We start from the raw sequence: 7,372 nt of genomic DNA on the forward strand, positions 1-7,372 counted from the left end.
GAAGGCGACATCAACTACGAAGGCGACATCAACTACGAAGGCGACATCAACTATGAAGGCGTCGTCAACTATGAAGGCGACATCAACTACGAAGGCGACATCAACCGTGAAGGCATCGTGAACCGCGAGGATGAAGAGAACCCCGAGGTCGGCGGTGGCGTCCAGGAGCTGGGGCAGCAGCCGCCTGAAGAGCCACCCCAAGCGGCTGCTGCTGCGGCTCCGCAGCCCCGGAGCAGGCAGCGAGGAGTCCAGCGCAATAAGTTCACTCCGATGCAGGTGCAGGAGCTGGAAAGCGTTTTCCAGCACACCCAATACCCAGATGTGCTTACAAGGTAAGAAGCTAGCCCCAGCAGGTGCCCGGTTCTCCAGGGACCTTAGGCTCGTTTCCAGGCGTCTTTGTTTCTCTCCCACCCCTCAGCCTCCTTCTTTCCCTCCTAAACCAAAAAGGCCAAGGGTTGAGGGAGGGAGAATGCCTTCTGTGCATCAAGGGAAATATTTTTATACGGTAATTATGTGAAACAAGTCTGGAAACTGGGGTGGGTGATCTTTTTGGTTTTGCTTTTTAAGTTGCGGTAGGGGCGCCGGGCTGGCTCCGTTTACAGAGCCCGCGACTCTTGACCTCCGACGCACATGAGTACGAGCCCCACACTGGGAGTAGAGATTACTTAAATAAACTTTAAAAAAAAAAAAAAAGACTTGGGACGCCTGGGTGGCTCAGTCGGGGAAGCGTCTGCCTTCCGCTAGGATCATGATCCGGGGATACTACGATCGAGCCCCTCATCGGGGCTCTGCGCGGTGTCTGCTTCTCCCTCTCCCTCTGCCTGCTGCTCCCCCTGCTTGTGCTCTCTCTCTCCCTCTCTCTCTGTCAAATAAGTAAATAAAATCTTTTTTAAAAAAATACTTAAAAAACTTGTGGTAAATTAGAGGCTTCTGACTGGCTCAGTTGGAGGTTCGTGCGGCTCTTGAACTCGGGGGTTGTGAGTTTGAGCCCCACTTGGGTGTAGAGATTCCTTAAATAAATAAATAAAATTAGTTAATTAGTTAAAAAAAAAAGACTTAAAAGACTTTTAAAAAATTGTGGTAAAATAGGGGCCCTTGCCTGGCTCCGTCCGAGGATCGTGCAGCTCTTGATTGCGGAGCTGTGCGTTTGAACCCTACTTTGGGTGTAGAGGCTACTAAAAAAAATTAACAAACTTTAAAAGCAAGAAATTATGGTAAAATATACATAAAGATAAAATTTATGATCTTAACAATTTTAAGTGTACAATTCAGTAGTATTAAGTACATTTATATTTTTGTACAACTAATCTCCAGATCTCTTTTCACCTTGCAAAACTAAAAGGATAGACAGTGAACAACTCACTCTCCCCCATCTCCCCCAGCCCCTGGCAGTCACCTTTTTACTTTGTTTTTTAATGAATTTGACTGCTGTAGGTGCCTCCTTTAAGTGGAATTACACAGTGCTTTTCTTTTTATGACTGGTGTATTTCACTTAGCATGATATCCTCAGGGTTCATGCATGATGTAGTGTGTCTCAGAATTTCCTTCCTTTTTAGGGCTGAGTAATATTCCGTTGTTTGTAAATACCATATTTTACTTATCTATTCATTTATTAATGGGCACTTTTGTTTCTATCCTTTGGCTATTGTGAATAATGCAGCTGTGACTGAGAATAATGCTAAACCAACTGAGCCACCCAGACACCCCAACACTTTTTATTTTCAAGATTTTATTTTTAAGTAATCTCTACACTGAACATGGGGCTTGAACTCACAACCCTGAGATCAAGAGTTATACACTCAGGGTGCCTGGGTGGCTCAGTGGTTTAGCATCCAATTCCTGATTTCCACTCAGGTCACGATCTCAGGATTGTAAAATTGAGCCCCACGTCAGGCTCCATGCTGAGCATGGAACTGCTTAAGATTCTTTTCCCCTCTTTCTCTGGTCCTTCCCCACTTCTGCTCTCTCTCTTTCTCTCAAAAAAAAAAAAAAAAGTTGCACACTTTACTGGCTAAGCCAGCCAGACGCCCCTCTTTTTTGTTAGCCATCTCAATGGACATGAAGTGGTATCTCGTTGTTTTTTTTTAAGAAGATAAACTTTATTCAATTTTTTTGAATATTTTATTTATTTATTTATCAGAGAGAGAGAGCACAAGCAGGGGGAGCAGCAAGGAGCCCGTTGTGGGACTCGATCCCAGGACCCTGGGATCATGACCTGAGCTGAAGGCAGATGCTTAACTGACTGCACCACCCAGGTGCCCCTCATTGTGGTTTTGATTTACATTTCCCTATTAATTAGTGATGTTGAGTATCTTTTATTGTGCATATGCAAGTCTTTGCACAATTTTATTCTTTATTAAGGCTCATTTATTAATTTTTATTAATTATTAATTTATTGATTATTTTGGTAAAATGCACTTAACATAAAATTTACTGTCTTTACCATTTTTAAGCGTACAGTTCGGTGGTATTGGTACATTCTTAATATTATGCAACCATCACCACCATCCGTTTCCAGAAATCTTTTCATATTGGAAACCTAAAACTCTATTACCATTACACAGTAACACCCATTCCCACCCCCCTACCCCCGGTTCCTGGTAACCACCAGTCTACTTTCTGTCTATGATTTTGGCTACACTAAGTATCTTATACAAGTGGAATTAGGCAGTGTTTGTCTTTTTTTTTTAAAGATTTTATTCATTTATTTGACAGAGAAAGAGAGAGAGAGAGCACAAGCACAAGCAGAGGGAAGGGCAGAGGCAGAGGGAGAAGCAGGCTCCCCACTGAGCAGGGAGCCTGATGTGGGGCTCCATCCCAGGATCCTGAGATCAAGACCTGAGCTGAAAGCAGACACTTTACTGACTGAGCCGCCCTGGCGCCCCAGTATTTGTGTTTTTGTGACTGGTTTATTTTACATAGCATACAGTCTTTTCATTTTTTATAAGGCTTTTGGTTTTTTATTGAAGTATAACTAACATACCGTGTTACATTAGTTTCAGATGTATGACATAATGATTCAGCAATTTTTAAAATTTATTTTTATTTATTTGAGAGAAAGGGAGAGCACGAGAGAGAGCAAAGCAGGGGGAGGAACAGAGGGAGAAGCAGACTCCCCACTGAGCAGGGAGCCCGACGTGGGCCTCGATCCCAGAACCTGGGATCAGGGACTGAGCTGAAGGCAGATGCTTAACTGACTGAGTCACCCAGGTGTCCCATGATTCAACAATTTTATACATTACTCAGTGCTCACCGTGATAAGCGTAGTCACCATCTGTCATTATAGAACGTTATTACAGTATTATTGACTATATTCCCTATGTTGTATTTTCATTTCCATGACTTATTTATTTTATAAATGGAAGATTATACTTCTTAATCCCCTCTCTTTCACCCGTCCCCTGACCCAATTCCCCTCTGGCAACCATCAGTTTGTTCTCTGTATTAGAGTCTGTTTTTTTGTTCATTTTTCTCTTTGCTTTATTTCTTAGATTCCACATATAAGCGAAATCATATGGTATTTGTTTTCCTCTGACTTATTTCACTTAGCATTATACCCTGTGGGTCAATCTGTGTTGTGGCACAAATGGCAAGATCCTATTCATTTTTTATGGCTGAGTAATATTCGTGTGTGTGTGTGTGTGTGTGTGTGTGTGTGTGTGTGATTTATTTATTTATTTAAAGATTTTATTTATTTATTTGAGAGAGAAACAGAGAGAGCACAAGCAGGGGGAGCAGACGGAGAGGGAGAAGGCTCCCCGCTGAGCAGAGAGCCCAATGACACCAGGCTTAATCCCAGGACCCCAGGATCATGACCTGAGCCAAAGGGAGATACTCAACTGACTGAGCCACCCAGGCACCCCTGAATCATCTTTTTAAACAAATTTTAGGGGCCCTGGGCGGCTCGATCAGTTGAGCCTCTGACTCTTATTTTCAGATCCAGTCATGATCTCAGGGTAGGAGGATCAAGCCCCACGTCAGGGTCTATGCTCAGCACAGAGTCTGCTTGTCCCTCTCCTCCCTCCCTCTCCCCTCCTCAAATAGATAAATAAAATCTTAAGAAATTTTTTGAGTATAGTTGACAAACAATATTACATTAGTTTTAAACGTACTACATAGCGATTCAACTTCTCTATATGTCATGCTATGCTCACTGCAGGTGTAGCTCCCATCTGTCATCATACGACACTATTCCAATAGCTTGACTACATTCTCCATGCTGTGCCTTTTATTCCTGTGACTTATTTATTTCATAGCTGGAAGCCTGTATCTCCCCCTCCCCTTCACCCATTTTGCCCATCCTCCCACTCCCCAAGCATACAGTCTTCAGCGTTCCTCTGTTTTAACACTGAATAATATTCCATCATGTGTGTATACCGTATCTTATTTATCCGTTTTCTTGGTTTTTGTTTTTTTGGGGGAAGCAAAGCGAGGTTTATTGAGCCATAGCAAAGTGATAGTACAAAGCTCCCAAGGGGGGAGGGGACCCAGGGTGGTTGCCCTATCAGTTTATTATTAATGAGCTCTTGGGTTGCTTCCACCTTTTGGCCGTGAACGTCGCTGTGAAAATATCTTTCCAAGACCCTGTTTTCCATTCTTTTGGGTATATACTCAGAAATGGAATTGTTGGATCGTATGGTAATTCTATGTTTAATTTTTTGAGCAACTATTCCACTGTTTTCCTTGGCAGCTGCACTATTTATTCCCACCAACAATGCACAGGGGCTCTAATTTCTCCACATCTTCACCAACATTGTTCTTTTCTGTTTTTTTAATAGTACCCATTCTGGTATGAGGTGGTATCAGTCTGGGTTTTTTTAAAAAAGATTTTATTTATTTATTTGAGAGAGAGAGCACACACACACAAGCGTGGGGGGAGTGGCAGAGGCAGAGGGAGAAGCAGACCCCCCTGCTTAGCAGGGATCCCGACACAGGGCTCGATCCCAGGACCCTGGAATCATGACCTGAGCCAAAGGCAGGCACTTAGCCGACTGAGCCACCCAGGTGCCCCTCAGTGTGGTTTTGATATGTGCGTCCTTAATGATTAATTAGTGATGTTGGGGGGCGCCTGGGTGGCTCCGTCGTTAAGTGTCTGCCTTTAGCTCAGGGCATGATCCCGGGGTTCTGCCCGGGGTTCTGGGATCGAGCCCCACATCAGGCTCCTCTGCTGGAAGCCTGCTTCTTCCTCTCCCGCTCCCCCTGCTTGTGTTCCCTCTCTCGCTGGCTGTCTATCTCTGTCAAAAAAATAAATTTAAAAAAATTAGTGATGTTGAGTGTCTTTTCATGGCCATTTGTATATCATCTTTGGAGAAATGTCTGTCCAAGTCCTTTGCCCATTTTTTAATCTGAATGATGTTTATTTATTGAGTTTTAGTCCTTAATATATTCTGGATATTAACTCCTTATCAGATATATGATTTGCAAATATTTTCCCCCATTGCATGGGTTGCCTTTTCACTCTATTGATTTTGTACTTTAATCTACAGAAGTTTTTAACTTTTTTAAAGTTTTATTTATTTATTTTGTGTGTGCGAGAGAGAGAGAGAGAGAGAGTGCACACATGGGGGTGGGGGGGCAAAGGGAGAAGCAGACTTCCCTCTGAGCGGGAAGCCTGGTGTGTTACTCCGTCCCAGGACCCTGGGATCATGACCAGAGCCGAAGGCAGACGCTTAACCAACTGAGCCACCCAGGTACCCCAGAAGCTTTTAATTTTGATATAGTCTAATTTATACATTTTTTCTTTTATTGTCTGTGCTTAGACAGACTGGCTTTTTGTAAAAAAAAAAAAATTTATTGGAATAGGGTAAGGAGAATAAGGTACTCTCCTGCAATTGCAGTGCTGGATCCTTTCATTTAAAATCTAGAAGGACAGGATGCCTGGGTGGCTCAGTTGGTTAAGTGTCCATGTTCAGCTCAGGTCATGATCCCGGGGTCCCTGGATAGAGTCCTGCATCGAGCTCGCTGCTCAGCGGGGAGTCTGTTTCTCCCTCTGCCTGCTGCTCCCCCTGCTTGTGCTCTCTCTGTCTCTGACAAATAAATAAATAAAATATTTTTTTAAATAATAAAATAAAATCTTGAGGGAGGGGGCGCCTGGCTGGCTCAGTCCGAAGAGCATATGACTCCTGATCTTAGGGTCGTGAGTTTGAGCCCCACATAGGTCATAGAGACTACTTAAAAAATAAATCATATTGGGGCGCCTGGGTGGCACAGCGGTTAAGCGCCTGCCTTCGGCTCGGGGCGTGATCCCGGCGTTCTGGGATCAAGCCCCACATCAGGCTCCTCCGCTATGAGCCTGCTTCTTCCTCTCCCACTCCCCCTGCTTGTGTTCCCTCTCTCGCTGGCTATCTCTGTCAAGTAAATAAATAAAATCTTTAAAAAAAAAATAAATCATATAAATAAATAAACAAACAAATAAATAAATAAAATTTAGAGGGAGGGTCACCTGGCTGGCTCTGTCAGTAGAGCATACAACTCTTGATCTCAAGGTTGTGAGTTTAAGCTCCATGTTGGGTATAGAGCTTACTTAAAAAATAATTTAAAAAATAAATAATATTGTGATAATTTGCTCATCATAGATTTTTTTGCATCAATTTTCATTTTTTTAAATAGTGCGTTAGAATTATCTTGACTTCCAAGGAGTTGATGCCACCTTAAATTTTGAAGGGAAACCATAAAGCAAGCCCGGAGCTGGAAATGACAGAAAAGTTTACTGGGGGGGGGGGTTCTTGAGGGGGAGGGTACACATTTTAAAACAAGCGTAAAATGTATGTCCACACATTTCATTTTATCCACGACTCCAAATAGTAAACATCTGTGGTTTTCTCTCCTCAGGCGGGAACTTGCAAGACGCATGAATGTGACTGAAATCCGAGTGCAGGTCAGTAAACCTGGGTGATGGGGCAGCCTTTCTAAAACCGGCTTTAGGACTCAGACACTTATGTCTTAAACATTCTCAGGTTGGTGTCTTTCAGCTGTCTTTTTTAACACTGGCAAATAATTTGTAGGATCCTTTAGTAGGAGTCTTTGCAGGTAGAAAATGGGATATGAGAATTGCAGCTTATGGATATTTCCTATTACCAGAGGGAACATGATTTCTTAAAGGAAAAGAAGAAATGAATTGCTTCTCCTATTCTTTACACAAAATTAAATATATATGTATATATGTATGTGTGAGTGTGTATATATATATATATTTTGCAAACATATAGATAGGTATATGCATATATCTATATGGTACATATATACATGTATATGTGTGTATTCAATAAAGTTCGACTCCTTCAAACAGATATCCTTTAGAGAGTACCTCCATGTGGAGTCATATTGGGGCTCAGGCTGACTGTGGAAGTTTCAAATTAATTCACAGAGGAGC

Source organism: Ursus maritimus (genome assembly GCF_017311325.1).
Source record: "Ursus maritimus isolate PB19 chromosome X unlocalized genomic scaffold, ASM1731132v1 scaffold_X1, whole genome shotgun sequence".
Taxonomy (NCBI): Eukaryota; Metazoa; Chordata; class Mammalia; order Carnivora; family Ursidae; genus Ursus; species Ursus maritimus.